The following is a 15,482-nucleotide window of genomic DNA, read 5'->3' as shown; positions in this document are numbered from 1 at the left end:
AGTTGTTAATTTTAAAATGGGTTTATTTATGGGTGTTCGTGTTGTTGAGTATTTTCGTTTTATGTAATACTTATCTATTTTTTAGCACACCTAACCAGAGATGCACTAATAGGGCTTACAACGTAATGATAAGCTTATTGCCCTACACCAGGCACAATCCTAGACTTCATGCTGAGATTTGTCCGACTCTGGTAGGTATCGAACCTCCTCTTAACTTACCTAGTTTAACTAGCGCATATCCACCAAAAATAGTTTTTGGACTCGAAAATCATGACATCCCTTTCCTTCTCTATAGTAAGTGATAAGGACAGAGACATAAACTCTTCTTCTTACAAAGATTATTCTTTCAAGTTGTTCTCATAATGAGACCCTTACTGTGGTCGTAGTAACTAATTTTGTTTTTATTAAATTCCTCTTATTGTTTGCAAGGTAAAATACACCTAAACACATATAAAATTAAGTTCATTTTTACCTGTTGTGTGTTCTGGTATGACGTTTATGTGTTTATTAAACTTTCGTTGTTGCCAAGACAAAGTGCGCCTTTGTATGTACGAAATAAAGAAGGTTTTTAATTGTATGTGAAATTCTGTATTAAGACACAGTAGTGCAGACAACTGCACATCGAGTTACCCCTTTTTTGAATAGATTTTCAACTATATTTCTTAAGCAATAGAATTGAGAATCTATTAAAGATGCATTATGTGTTCATTAAGTTAGTTACTGCAATCTCCAATCTCCTTGTTAAATGTGGAGATTTCTACATACTCTCTTATCCAGCTATCGTCATTTGTAGGTTGCATGCATTCGTCACACGTAGCAAACAAACATACATACATGTATTCACGACTGTCTCCCAAAGGGATAGGCAGAGACAATGGACCGCCAATTGCTACAATTCTTACATACTTCTTTCCGTTTATCTACAGTCATCAGTTTTCCTGCATGCTCGTCGGTTAAGGGTCCCATTAATTTAAATGTAGCAAATACCAGCGCAATGTTGTTTTAAATGCAATATAGCATGTTCTACGCTACAGCTTAATATTTTAGCTATAAGTAAGCTGTCAAACGCAGGGATTTTAAACCTGAATGTTATTAAACAAGCTGCAAGTGTGAAACGAGAAAAGGTTTTAGATCGCTGTGTGTATATTATTATTATGTAGAAAATTATAATAATATAATAAAATGAAACCGAATGCAGAATAATTATGTTTTTATTATATCTCTTTTAAATTTGTAGAGATTTAAAATAAATGTAGTATTAAACTATAAATCCTCAAACAACACGACTTCCTAGTTGGTCGAGTCGTCGCAAGTGTGACTGCCGGGCAAGGGGTATCTGGTTCAATTCCCGGGCCGAATATTGCTGAGCTTTTTTCGGATTTTCGTTAATTTCTCAGTAGTAGCACAGAGTATGGAACTATCGAAAGTGGGTGTACATTGTATATTGGCATTACGTGCCGCAATGTGCACCTCTGCCTACCCCTTCGTGGATAAAAGGCATGACGATACTGACTGACTAAAACAACACCCATTCCTTATTTACATAAAACTCAATTAAACAAATAATTCATCTTCACAAAGGTAAAAAGCAAATTGTTCCCCACTATTTATCTTTCAACGTTTAATAAACTCAGCCGACGCTCGTCCTAGGATAGTTTTGTCATCCAAGTAAACTTCATTACAACTAGTTTTACCGAGGAATTCCCTTATAATCACATTTGTTAAGAAAATTAATTTCCTTCCAGCCTTCAGCGTATTTACCGGCAGAAGAAAACTAATTTAGAAACTTCATCGTTAATAGCTTAGGATAAGCTGCTGAACTATAGACATAGTGTGGGAGAGCCATGCTTCGGTACGAATGGGCCGGCTCGACCAATGTGATACCGTGGCTTGGCAGAAAACAGACGTGAAACAATAATTTCGTTGTGTGAGTGAGGTTACCGAAGGCCAATTAATAATCGTCTCAATATCCGATTCCCCAACAACCCTTAAATTCCTAACGCCCTACAAGGCCGGCAGCGCATTTGTAACGCCTCTGGTGTTTCGGGTATCCATGGGCGGCGGCGATTGCTTACAAACTACCCCGTTCCATCTCCTGGTGCTGAACTGGGACATCGGTATATGTAAAACTATTAAAATCTAAACTATAATTTACACGATGAGGTCTTTTGACCTGGTGTAAAATAGGCAGATTAGAACCTCGATAGTATTGCCAGCAAAGAAACCTTAAACAAACTGCAATGTATGTAACTCAGCGATCGCTTGCCAAGTTCCGAACAACTACCAGGAAACCAAAATTTAGCAGGAGTTTAAACTCTAAAGCTTGTAAGCGTCTTACATGTGCAAGTTGGCAATATTCTGAGAAGACTAATTGTATGATATATTATACTATACTAGTTTTCAGCTTTGCTTGCGAGAATTTGAAATTGTTGTTTCAGGTCTGGGTGTCATATGCATGTGAACTTGCATGTTTGTAAACGCACCCACGATACAGGAGAAAATCCTAGTGTAGGGCAAAGTTTTTATAAAATAAAAATAAAAAATTGGTCTCTGCATTAAAGCCCTTGGATGGTAATAACTTGATTAGCAGTTGATTGATGCAAAGAGTTACAAAACGAGCTCAATGCTGTATCGAGGATCTATGCCTAGCAATGCTTTATGTAGCAATGATAAAATTATTTCCTTGAGGATAAGCAGAAATCTATTAAAGCTTCGGTAAATAAAAGGTGTAATAATTACGGCTTAATTTTACCATCGTACTCTAAAACAATAGGTTCGTATAGCAAATACATATGACAAAAAAAAACAAAAGAAGCGAAAGGGTATCATTTAATACAATCAAATTAGAAGAGAGCTGACAATTGAGACAGTTTCCTTATCCATTTCATTATACTAATGCCGACCCTTTGCTACTCCATTATATTAATGGACACTGTCCAATGGCCGGACTTTAGAAGTTAATACAAGGGAACACTGTTTTTATTAAACGGTTTTGTTTGGCTTGACCTGTTTGTTTGTTGAGTCAAATTTGGTATTTGGGAACTCTCACCCTTCCTGACGACAGATCAATTTGATTATTGGTACACACTTTTATTCTTAATCACTATACACATTAAAACCATTTGACAAAAAAACACCTGCTTTAGGCTGGTTACCTGTTATGTTGTCCGCAGCTCCGGATCGGGCATCAATACTTCTGAGCCCCATCTGTGCTGGTCTGGCTCTTTGGGGCGCGCGACGGGGCACGCCGTTTGCGGACCTAGCGGGTTTATCGGGGTAGGAGTAGGAACAGGGTAGTTTCTATTCAATAGAGTCTAACACTTCCTCTCGCCTCACCCAAGGAATGAAAATACATTGGATGATATTCCCCCCTTAAAAGAAAAAGGTAAAAGAAACCTAATTCAACTTACTCAAATTACTATATACATACAGCGCTTTCTCAAACTATATAACTAAAATACGAAATACACACACTAACGCACATCGCCTGTTTCTAAACAGCCCGAAGGTTTCAAATTGCAACTAAGCCGTTTCACTACACACACATGTATACCTGAACATTACAGTTTGTACTGAAATTGAATTGAACCTAATTCCCATTCATGCAAACGCTTTTATACATATATAAGGTGTTCTAAAATTATCTGCCACGGATTTAATGAGAGGTAGTGTTGCGTTTGAAGATTACAATAGTGAGTTAATTCAATTTGAGAACATAAAGAAGCAAAACATTTCGGGGATTAAAGGAGTGACGATATGTATATGTAAAGAAGCAAAATAAACATTGACTCTACTATGCATAAAGTGGATCACAAATACATACGTAAAACACGTCGCTTCATCAAAGAAAACAATTGATAGCAGAGAGAGAGACAGAGACAGTGAAAGAGATAGATAGATTGATTATTTTTGTATGAAAAATAAATTACTCATAAATAATTTATATTATTTACTATTATAATTTTCAAACACAACACTACCTCCCATTGAAGCCGTGGCTGATACTTTTAGAACACCTTATATATGTGAAGTATGTATATTATGTAAATTAATTGCAATAGCATCCATTTCCCTGAGTGCTCCGTTGAACGAGATGAAGATTTGTCAAGTGGATTAATTGGGATTCGAACCCGGAATGATTTGATTTGACTTAATTAATGCTCACTTCCTCATTGGTTGACTGATTGCCAATTTAATTGTTACGGTAGCCTGAATAATTATGTTTTTGTTCTTAAAGGTTTGAGTATGATATCTGAGACAGATAAGGCATGATTTAAAATTTTGATTTAAGTATTACGTAAATTGTAAATTATTTCTGAGGTGCTATTAGAAACAGTCTCGAATTAACCAATAGACCCTTTTTTGAACGGGAAAATCATCCATTGATTTCTTTGAGGCAGAATGGAGTTTCAGACCCTTACTTACTAAAAACCACTCCGTTCTTACTCCTGCTTTGAACCTGAGCGATAACCCGCTAGCCTATCCACAGCTCCGGGTGCCTATGAGATACCTGAAAATTATACATGAAGAATTGGTACAAATTCATTTACATATATACATATAAATAAAATTGTAGAAATGTTAATTCTATGCATCGAAAATATTAAAAAATACTAACGTTACTAGAAAGACACACCAAGACTTTGTCTGTCTGTCTGTCTGTTCACGCATCACGCAAAAACTACCGGTCCGATTGCGACGAAACTTGGTATAATTATACTTTAATATCCCAAGCACAACACTGGGTACTTAATAATTGTGAATTATCCAAACTGCCTAACAATATTCTAATTTGAACCAAGACATTTTGACTTTGACATTTGACTTAGCAAATAAACAGTAAACCGTTTACACAAATACAATTTCAATGGCCGACAACAAAGGCTACATAAGTTGGTGACCATTCATAATCAGCTTATACCAATTAGGATTGACCTTACAGGCGCTATTCATTAGAAACCACTAGCCATTGTAAATTCAGAGCCACGCAACTGGAACTAAGTACAAATTAATTAAGAAATTTAGTAAAACTATACTAGTAATAATATAAAGAGGAATGGGTTTATTGTTTATTTGTTTGCATTGGTTTTTATGGGATGCAATTGAGCAGACCCGATGGTAAGCAATCGACGCCAGAAGAAAACACTAGAGGCGTGACAAATGCTTTGCCGGCCTTTTGGGGGTTTGGAATTTGAGGGTAAAACCTCACTTACACGGTGAAATACGCCGCATGTGTTTTTTTCATAGGCTTCGTAAGTACTGAAGTGACTTGAACATTTATTTCAATCTTAGCTAGCATACCTTTTAGCACTAAGTTTCTTTTTTCGATATTAATGCAAAACTCCTGATCCGGAACTGCGGACTACCTAGCGGGTTTACCGGGGCTCCGGTTCGAAAAGCAGGAGTAGGAACGGGGTGGTTTTTTGTCATTGGATGATTATCCCCCTCAAAAAAAAAAAAAAAGATCAAAAACTACTCAAAAGGAAATCTTCTAAACTCCATGCAGGCGAAACCGGGAACGGAAAGCTAGTTCTAAAATAAATAGTGGCTAACTTGAGTTGAATTGTGAACCTCTTTGTAAAGGATTAGCTGTGTGTTGTTGTTATGTAATTAAAAGGAGTAACCGCCATACTTAGAGTCATTTAATAGTTACTTAACCCAGTCCTTAGCAATTGTTTTCGACACAAAATAGTTACTAAGCAATCCTTTAAGTAATCATTAAATGTCTCTGAGTGCGGCAGTAAGTGGGTTAGATTAGTGTTATGTGGTGAATGCAGAGTAAAATCAATACATTTATCACCACTTGTCATTCTTTCCGTGGGTGTCATTAGAGCCGACCACAGCGAGGCCCCTATTCGTCCGCTGCGCTGCGTTGCGCCTTCGGAGCGGTACAGTCAAAGTCAAACCGTTTATGAACAGTAGACAGTGGACTGTCACAAGCTGCTTATGATGATGTTGGACTGTAAAGAAACAAATTCTAATTTACATACAACATATATACATAACCACGCCTGTCTCCCATGGGGGTAGGCAGAAACTATGGAAAGCCAATTACTACGATTCTTACACACCTCTCTCGCTTCATTAACAGTCATCAAGTTGCGTTTAAATTAAATTCAATTTTAGTAAGTAATTATTTCAGTAGCACATGCATGTTAAATTAAAATGCATAAAAGAGCCTAATACGCTATACAAATAAGTATTAAAACTTAAATTTTCTTACATGGCAAAGCGAATCTCAAAGTAAATAACAAAATTTCGCTTAAAACTCTTAAATACTCGCAGAGAGGATAAATTTAACAAAGTTATCCAACGTATGCAACTTAATACCTACGTACCTACGTTTTAAGGTATATTATGCAGAAAATTAGATTTTATCCTTGCACTAAAATATGCTGAAAATATTCCATACATTACCGTGCTAGAAAACCAAAGTAATTTCTATTTGAATTTTAAATTCTCTTGTACGAGTAATAAGGTTTTTTGTTAAACGGTGTATGAGTGAAATTAAGTTATTAAAAAATACTAATTTATATAGAAAATCATATGTACGAGTACCTGTTTTTTGGAGGGGATAAAATCAATCAATCTCTTCTCTCGTCTTCGGTGAGGCGAAAGGAAGTGTTAGCTCGCTAGTTAGAAAGAAAGTTGCAGCTCCGGCTCGAAAAGCAGGAGTAGGAACGGGGTGGTTTTGAGTCAGTAAGAATCTGACACTCCCTCTCGTCTCGCCCAAGAAGAGAAGACGACAGAAGTCATTGGATGATTTTCCCCAATGAAAAATCAGCTATATTTAATCCAAAACAGTATTAAGATAAGGCGTTTCGGCAAAATTTTAACAAAGCATAGATATTAGGTAGCTATGTGTATAGGTAGCTCACCGATACAAAGCCCAGGGCTTACAAAACTCACAAAGGGAATTTCTTTACTAACGTTGTAAAATTGCTCTGCATTTTTATTGTACCAGCGCAATGGAAATTTGCGTCGAGGTGGTATCGCGCATTTTATTCTCTGAAAGGGTAGGCAGAGGTGCATATAATTAAATGTAACACATTTTGTACTATAATAATTTATTCATTCATAATTTAACAACAATATAGACTTACAGTTAACACCAAATCGTCTATATGTTTTTAAAATTACATTTCTATAAATCAAAATAAAATTCTCAATTAAACTTAGTATTATTGAAATAACACAAAATGTATTTTGACACAGTACCAACACTATCAAAAAATAAGTCTGCATCTAGATTGTACTGTAAAAGACTATCAATTAAGTGCCCAAAAATGCTCAAGTGATATGGGCAACTCAATTACCAGCACCGACCAGGCACACTTCCACCATGCTACATTTGCAAAAACATATAATAACCTAGACAAATTAATATAGTTCCAAAACACAGTAACGTTAAGTCTACCAACTACTAAAAAGACAGTAACGTTAAATCTACAAACTACTAAAAAAGTAGCCACAAGACCATTTTTGTGGCTAAGTAAAAGGAGCTCACTCAACTTAAACTTGGTCTAAGTTATAATGAAACTAGCCGACAATAGCCGAACAGCTACGAAAGTAGGATAGACTTAGCCGCTAGACCAGGCTACAGGCTATATATGTACCTATATTAGTGGCGGAAAAATGAGAAGTGGAAAAAGATTGTTAGAAAATTTCAGTAAAAAATATATTTTTCTAAAACGACGATGTCTGGGCGACAATATGGTTAATAAGCAAATTATGAGTGCTTCTTCTAAGCAATCACCGCCGCCCATGGACACCCGAAACACCAGAAGCATTACAAGTGCGTTGCTGGCCTTTTGGAGGTTAGGAATTTGAGGATTGTTGGGGAATCATAGTTTGGGAAGATTGGGGATCATTGGGCCTCCGGTAACCTCACGCACACGACTAAACACAACACAAATGTTGTTACACATCAGTTTTCTGTGAGGGCATGGCATCGCTCTAGTTGAACGAGCGTATTCGTTGCGAAGCATGGTTCTCCCACACTTATCTTTTTTATCTTACAAAAATCTGTAATTGTACGCTTATTTTATAATCATTTATTTAATTCAGACCATCGTGTCCATTTAGTTAGTAACAATTTTCTTATAGACTAGTGTTAGTAATATACAGAAACATATTATAAAAGAAAAATAAAAAACAAGATAAGTAAAGTAAACACAACAATCACCGCCGCGCCACCCCATGACAAATGGCGCTGCAGTGATTGATGTAACTGCAATCCAGACGACTAGCGATCATGCTAAGGATGCTGTTGGCGCTGCCACGCACTCTACGCACCAGGGAGGCACATCTTTTACGCATCGTAGTGTAAAAGCAGTCGACGCGATGTTCAGCAAACATCCCTGACGCACTACAGAATCGCCGCAGCCCCATCAGCACCCTGAACGCATTATTAAATTGAACTCTGAGAGCACCGAACGACTTTTGGGTATAGTCAGCCCACAGGCTGCACGTGTAGAATGACGTACAGTAAGATCTAAAAAGTGTAATTTTTACTTCTGTCGAACACCGTGCAAACCTGCGGGCCACCATGTTCGCCCGCACCGCCAGCGCCCTCCGTTCCCTCTCGATGTCCTCATTGTCCTTGAGGTCAGAGGTAAGCATGTGTCCTAGATATTTGAATTTAGACACCCTACGCAAGGCTGTACCATTAAGCATGATGTTAGGAAACACGTCACCTGTACTATTTCCTCTGGCCTCAAAGACCATGACCTCACTTTTGAGTGGATTGTATTTTAAACCATGTCGCTTGGCATATGCCTCACAAATGGCCAGTAGTTTTATGTACGTCACTATTAAAGTTAGGCACCTTTATGCATGATATACCTGTATCAGTAAACTTTAATTTAATAAAGTAAAATTCTTATCTGTGTACCGAAATTAGTGTCTCAAGGAGTCAAGGCCAAGCAAGAAGTAAAAAGACTATAATAATTTGGTTACTTTTGAAAACCATAAAATTCCGTACGCATTAAATTATTTTAAGAGCTCAGAGATAAAATAAAGATACCTATAAAACGTTTCACGACCTCACAGATACGAAGATGTGTACAAACTCAAGTTTTTACAACTCAACTCACAAAAGACCTAAGAAATCAAAAGAAATATGTCGTAAAACAACTTTTTTTACCTATTACAAACTTATTTATTCTGAAATTCCTGAAACGTTGTCTTCAGACGAATCTAAGTTGTAACAGCCTTCATGTTTTTTCAGATATTTTTATTATAATTCTTTTGTAACAAACGACCAACACAAACAGTCTTAGGATTATAAATAAAAGATTTTTCTTTTGCTTTGAAAGATGGAATCCGTCAAAGGAAAAGAATAACTAATGTTCCATTACTTAATCTCGGTTTGTTTTGGAAATAAATAGAAATCTCTTACACTAGAGTTGTCAAAATTCTTAAAATTACTGGGAATGGAATAATAAGGGCCTTTTTTTCTTTTTGAGGGGGAAAATCATCCAATGACTTCTCCCGCCTTGGGTGAGGCGGGAGGGAGTGTCAGACTCTTACTGACTAAAAACCACCCCGTTCCTTCTCCTGCTTTGAGCCGGAGCCCCGGTAACCTTTTACGTTGTCCGCAGCTCCGGATCAGGCATCAGCCCTACTGGGCCCCATCTGTGGTGGTCTGGCTCTTTGAGGCGCGCGCGGAACGCGACGCGCCGTACGCACGGGTCTGGTTCTGGTCGGGTGGCGAGCTACCCTTGCTCGCCGTCCGCAGACCCGCACTTACGGTGGCCGGAGATCGTCACGCGATCCCCGACGCCCGGAGTGTCTTCTGCGGCGGCTGGGGCGTGAGGAGGATCGTTCCGTAGAAGGAGGAGACGGCGTCCCATTCCCCCTCGCTCCGCACCATGGCCTGAACCAAAGAATAATAAGGGCCTGGGTTACAATATCGAGATAGTTTTATTATAACTTTCGTGAGACATACTAAATTAATTATTATGTTCTCGACTTACTCACGTAACTGTTTGACGAGGAACTCGAGTAGCAGCACGACAGTCGCCGCATCGTGTGTCGCGGAATGCTGCTCATGAATATGAGCCTCTAGCCCTCTAGCCTCAAGCCATGCTAGAGGCTCTAGTTGCTAGTTAAGTTTCTCGTCAAACAGTTACGTGAGTAAGCCGATAACATAATAATTAATGTCAAGATACCCGCTAGAGTCAGATCAATTTATTAAGATCGTAATTTGTACGGACTGTCTGTCACATAAGTTTATCGGGCACATAATAATGTATATATTCTGATAAGAGATATGCTATATCGCCATGTCACGTAATATTACGTACCGGTCATGCTACGTATTACATACACGTAATTATTTGACGAGGTCATTATGTGGTACCAGCGTGATGGTCGCTGCGTCGTATGTCGTAGAATGCTGCTCATGAATATGAGCCTCTAGTATGGATTGAAACTAGTCGAGTTCCTCGTCAAATAATTACGTGAGTAAGCAAAAAAACATAATAATTACGAGTATAAAGTACTAAGTTCGCAACTCTCTTTCCCAACATCTGTTCACGCCCGATGCAATAAAATGCTGTAATATTTAGTTTCAAAACAACAAATAAGTAAAGTTTTTGTTTTCGCAGCGAGAACTGTGCAGTATATTATTTATATTTTGACAGTACATAAACTGTTTTGTTTTGTAACAATATGCTTTTAGAGATGCCGTCAACATATTTGTTTTTGTCGTGTTTCAAAACTATTGCTGACGATTAAAATAGTTTACGTAACTCTCCTGATATAACATGATGTAATCTATATATATAAAAATCAATTGCTGTTCCTTTGTCTCGCTAAAACTCGAGAACGGCTGAACGGATTTATCTTATCTTGGTCTTGAATTATTCGTAGAGGTCTAGGGAAGGTTTAAAAGGTGAGAAAATATCAAATAATTGACGGAAAAGCCCTAAAAACAGCCCTTTTCTTTATCCCATACAAACATTTTCTAACTAATACGTAGAGTCAATTTGAGCTTTATTGCTATTGGATAAAGTTCATTGTTGGATAAATGCTATTGGATACTAAAAAACAAATGCTATTGAATAAGACTTGGAGCACAGAATCCCTACTAATATTATAAATGCGAAAGTAACTCTGTCTGTCTGTAATTACGCTTTCAAGCCTAAACCAGTGAACCGATTTTGATGGAATTTAGTACTGAGATAGAATAGACCTTGATACTTTTTATTGCAAAATAAAAGCGGAGAATGGGTAAAAATAAGGGATAAATGGTCATATGGAAATTCGTCATTTTAAAAGCTGTAACAGTAAAACTTTGTATTTAGATACTTAATGAGGAACGAAAGAACATGGTCTACTTTTTATTGCAAAAAATAGGGGAGAGTGGGTAAAAATAGGGGATGAATGGTCATATGGAAATTCGTCATTTTTAAAGCTGTAACAGTGAAATTTTGTATTTAGACACTTAATGAGGAGCGAAAGAACATAGGCTACTTTTTAATAAAAAGGGTAGAAGGCATAGTATGTTTAATAGAGGAGATTAATGTTTACTTGAAAATTCGTCATTTTCGTTAATACGTTGCCTGTGGCTTCACTCGCGTTCGATTCTTATTTAAATACACATATACTTATTTAAATCGCCAATATCCCTACTACCATACTAATGTTATGAATGCGAAAGTAATCCTGTTTGTGTTGAGGTTACGCTTGCACGTATGTTTTTTTTTTGGAATATAACAACGAAACAATGTATTTTTTTATTGATAGGCAATATATAGGAAATTAAAGGATAATAATATAGATATGGCGGTCGTGGTTTCTTTGGAATACATATCTTTAAAAATGCTAACAGCAACATATTCTTAAGTAATTCACATTTTAGATGACATACGGCAGCATTTTGACCACTAACACCACTACGCGGACGAAGTCGCGGGCAAAAGCTAGATTCGATAAATTTTCATTTGTACATGTCAAATATTTGTTGTTTCTAAATTCAAATTCTGTAAATAATGATTGACATTTATGCATAAACTATGAAAAGGGTGAATAAACAATTGTCTGTATTTTTTTTTAATCTATTGAAAATGTTGAAAAATGCATTAAGCATTAATAGAAATTCCTCAAATATTAATTATGCATGCGTTCAGAAATAATGACAAATGATCAACAGTTACGCGTGTGTTCAGAAATTTATTTTGTGTAAATTAAAGTTTCTATTCACGTTTTCGAACAAACGATACTCTTTCAATATAGTCTATTGGTGTGAATGACATTGACATTCGTATTGCGCGTTTTTTAAAATATGCAAAATTAAATGTATATTTTTCAATATTTCTGAGAGATTTTCTTAATATTTCTTCGAGTTTTAAAGACTAAGAAGATTTTTATTTGCTAATAAGTGTTTGTTAATCAAGGTAAGTTCACATCTTCATTATTGATTTTTAGTAACTTTTGGTGACTACACAATACTACAATTTGGTATACACGGTTATGCAGAAAATGTATGAGAGCTTTTTATTTTCAGTTGGAATTTCGTTTTTAACAATGCTACCAACCAGACGTACAAGCTTAGGCCGCAGAACTCGAAATACGGCAAGTCAAAGAAATATAAGAGCAAATCAAACTGATGAGCAACGCGAAGCGCGAAATGAACTTGAACTGAATCGATATCAAGATAGAAATGTTGTGTTTAATCCCCACAAAGCTGCATTCAGTTATAATGTGGCAATTGATTACAGTTCAGAGCAAATTGTTGCTATTGGACTAATGAACATTGTGTGTCCACATTGGGATTGAAATTAAAAAATGAAGCCCCTGGATTGTGTTGCACCAGCGGTCAAATTGACGCCATTGGTACCGCCACCAGAGCCACTACATTCATTGGTTCATTTTTTGACTCATATCCAGCAGTACAATAATTGCTTTCAAATGACATCATTTGGGGCAACAAAAGTTATACGAGACAATTTTTTGCCTACTTTTAGCAAGTAAGTATCATGGCAAACGTTTTTTTTTAGTTTTAAAACATTGTAGCTGGTGCAAAATATGTCGAGTCAGTGATGTGTTTATTTTGTAAACAATAAATCAAATACATAATAATAGTCTATAATCCGAAGACTTAATCAGCAACATTTATAACATGTTGTATTTTATAGTGGCATGAGCAAGATGTTCTTGGTAAACTAAAGCTGCCGTGGAAGGCTGTTTAATGTCGAGGTTAAAAGTAGTTTTAATTTAAAATGATGTAAAGTATTGTGGCAGTATTTTGCGAGCCACATGGTGATACAATTTGCTATACAACTACCTGTATACATATTTATATTCTTGCAGATTCAGGGATTCAAATATATCATCAAACAGGTTCCTTATTGCCAGTGCCTGTTGAAGACTATACATTTTTGCAAATATATTTTATGGACAATTCAGCAAGAGAAGTCGTTGCGCACACAACAACTCAGTAAAGAGATCCATTGTGATGAACAACTTCAAACATTTTTCCTTCAACACAATAAATTAGTTGCATTAGACCGATGCATTAGACATTCACAAATGCATTAGATCGCATGCCATCAGATAATCACAAAATTGTCATCAGAGCCGATAAGGCGCCTGCAGGACAGTGAAATGATTGAATCCTATGAAATAAACACTATTATGAAAATATATTTTGTTTTTTTTTTTAAATTAGTAAAGTCCTTTTCAGGTATAGTGAGATCAGGAAATTATGGATTCATTTTTATATGGAGGATATTTATAGATTCCAATTCAAATTGAATAGGGACTCATGTATAACTCAGCTATACAAAATAAAGTAGAGCATCATTGCTACGCGAAAGCGGTACGAAGTTCGCTGGGTCAGCTAGTTAATTATATATACGAAATGTCAGATGTACGAAATCGTTCAATTAGTTATATGCATGTTTCATTTTTCTAAGATATAATTATATACTTTCTAAGTAATCATAATTAGACATCACTGATAAACGGTGAAGGAAAACATCGCGAAGAAACCAATGCTTATAATTTCTAATTAAAGTATGTAATTGCATCTAGCAAACTTGGTGATTAATACTCAAACTTTTTCCATACGAAATGATGCCTTTGGTCAGCAGTGGCCATGTATAGGCTGTTGATGTGATGTCCTTTGGCTGGAAGTCATTAGGGGAGACGTATGTTCAGCAGTGGACGTCTTGTGACTGATATGATGATGACGTTTCACTTTAAAAATACAAATATTACTTTACTAAACGTTATTATGACAGTAAATACACCTTGGCGCCTTTCTCAACTCCTTTGGGGAATTACAAGCGTGGTATAATGGTTTGAAACCCGGCTATGGGAAGTGCTATAAAAAGTAATGACGTCACATATGTTAATGTCACGACTGTACAATTCGGTGCAACAACGAACGTGTTGTGTAACATGTAACACGTTACGTGTCACAACACATTGAACACGAGCCAACGTTACGTCGCTTTGTTTTTATTTTTATCTTTATTTTTTGTGATTGTTATTTTTTGTTTTTTTTTTATTGTTTATTTTTGTCGTTTATATGTGAATTGGTCGCTTAGTTTTTTTGTTAAATTGAGCAATTAAATTACAGGGTTGGCAGATGTATCTAATTACCGAGACCGAGGCTCATAGGAAATGCAGATCTTCCCAGAGAATTGCCGTAAAAGGCGATGTACACAATGAACAATACACAATATTTTGAATCTATTTGCGAGACTGTGATATTTACGTACAATGCTTTTAATTGCAAAATAGTTAGTAACGTAGACAACTATAGCTTGTCAACATTATTTATTTGTTCAAACTACAAATTGATTGTACCCAACAAGGAAGTTAAAACAATTTAAAAAAGTATTAGGCCAGTCATACACGAACTGCTCAATCAGTTAACGGGTGAGCTGTAACCTTACTAGGAGTTTTCTTCACGTTTAAATAATCGAAACGAGAACGCGTTGGGCGGTCTGATTGACCGGCGTAAATAAACCAACCAATCGCCGAATGCGCTCTCATTTCGTTTTTGTTCTAAAGCAAACTCGTACTGAGGGTATTTTACACGTCAAGGCATGAAGCGGTCGCGACTGCTCGAGCAGTCCTGTGTAAATACAGCAACAAATAAATGACTATAGTTCACCACGCGGACGCTACTTCAAGCATTCGGTCCGAACTGCATGACGTTGTCCGTGTTCACCTAGCCTTAGATTTTCACAGTTCCACGACCAAATTCTTTCGTAACCATTACATAAGACCATGTTCCTTGCACTAGATCGTGTAGCTATGTTTTATCTGTAGTTTCAGTACGTGCTGCAATAAACTGCTGCCCGTAAGGTTTACTGTCGTACCTGCTCTGAAATACTATCGTTTTCCGGCAGGCGTTGTATTATCTTGTGATATTTGGATGTGTTTTTGGTAATTTTTTTTTCAAGATCCCAAGATCTTGGGTATTGTAAGTGTACAGCCCTTATACGAGTTTGCTTAAACTTATT

The 15,482-nt window shown here is 36.6% G+C and overlaps 1 long non-coding RNA gene across 1 annotated transcript; it reads left to right on the top strand.

Moving 5' to 3' along the window:
* The first annotated feature begins 10,775 nt into the window (after window positions 1–10,775).
* Window positions 10,776–13,789, top strand: LOC126912787 (uncharacterized). The gene is made up of 3 exons (XR_007707435.1): window positions 10,776–12,401; window positions 12,512–12,974; window positions 13,318–13,789. It is a non-coding gene; the product is annotated as an uncharacterized LOC126912787 (long non-coding RNA).
* The last annotated feature ends 1,693 nt before the right edge of the window (window positions 13,790–15,482 follow it).

The sequence above is a fragment of the Spodoptera frugiperda genome, chromosome 30 (assembly GCF_023101765.2).
Source record: "Spodoptera frugiperda isolate SF20-4 chromosome 30, AGI-APGP_CSIRO_Sfru_2.0, whole genome shotgun sequence".
NCBI classification, from domain to species: domain Eukaryota; kingdom Metazoa; phylum Arthropoda; class Insecta; order Lepidoptera; family Noctuidae; genus Spodoptera; species Spodoptera frugiperda.
This window is presented reverse-complemented; position numbering and strand designations above follow the sequence as displayed.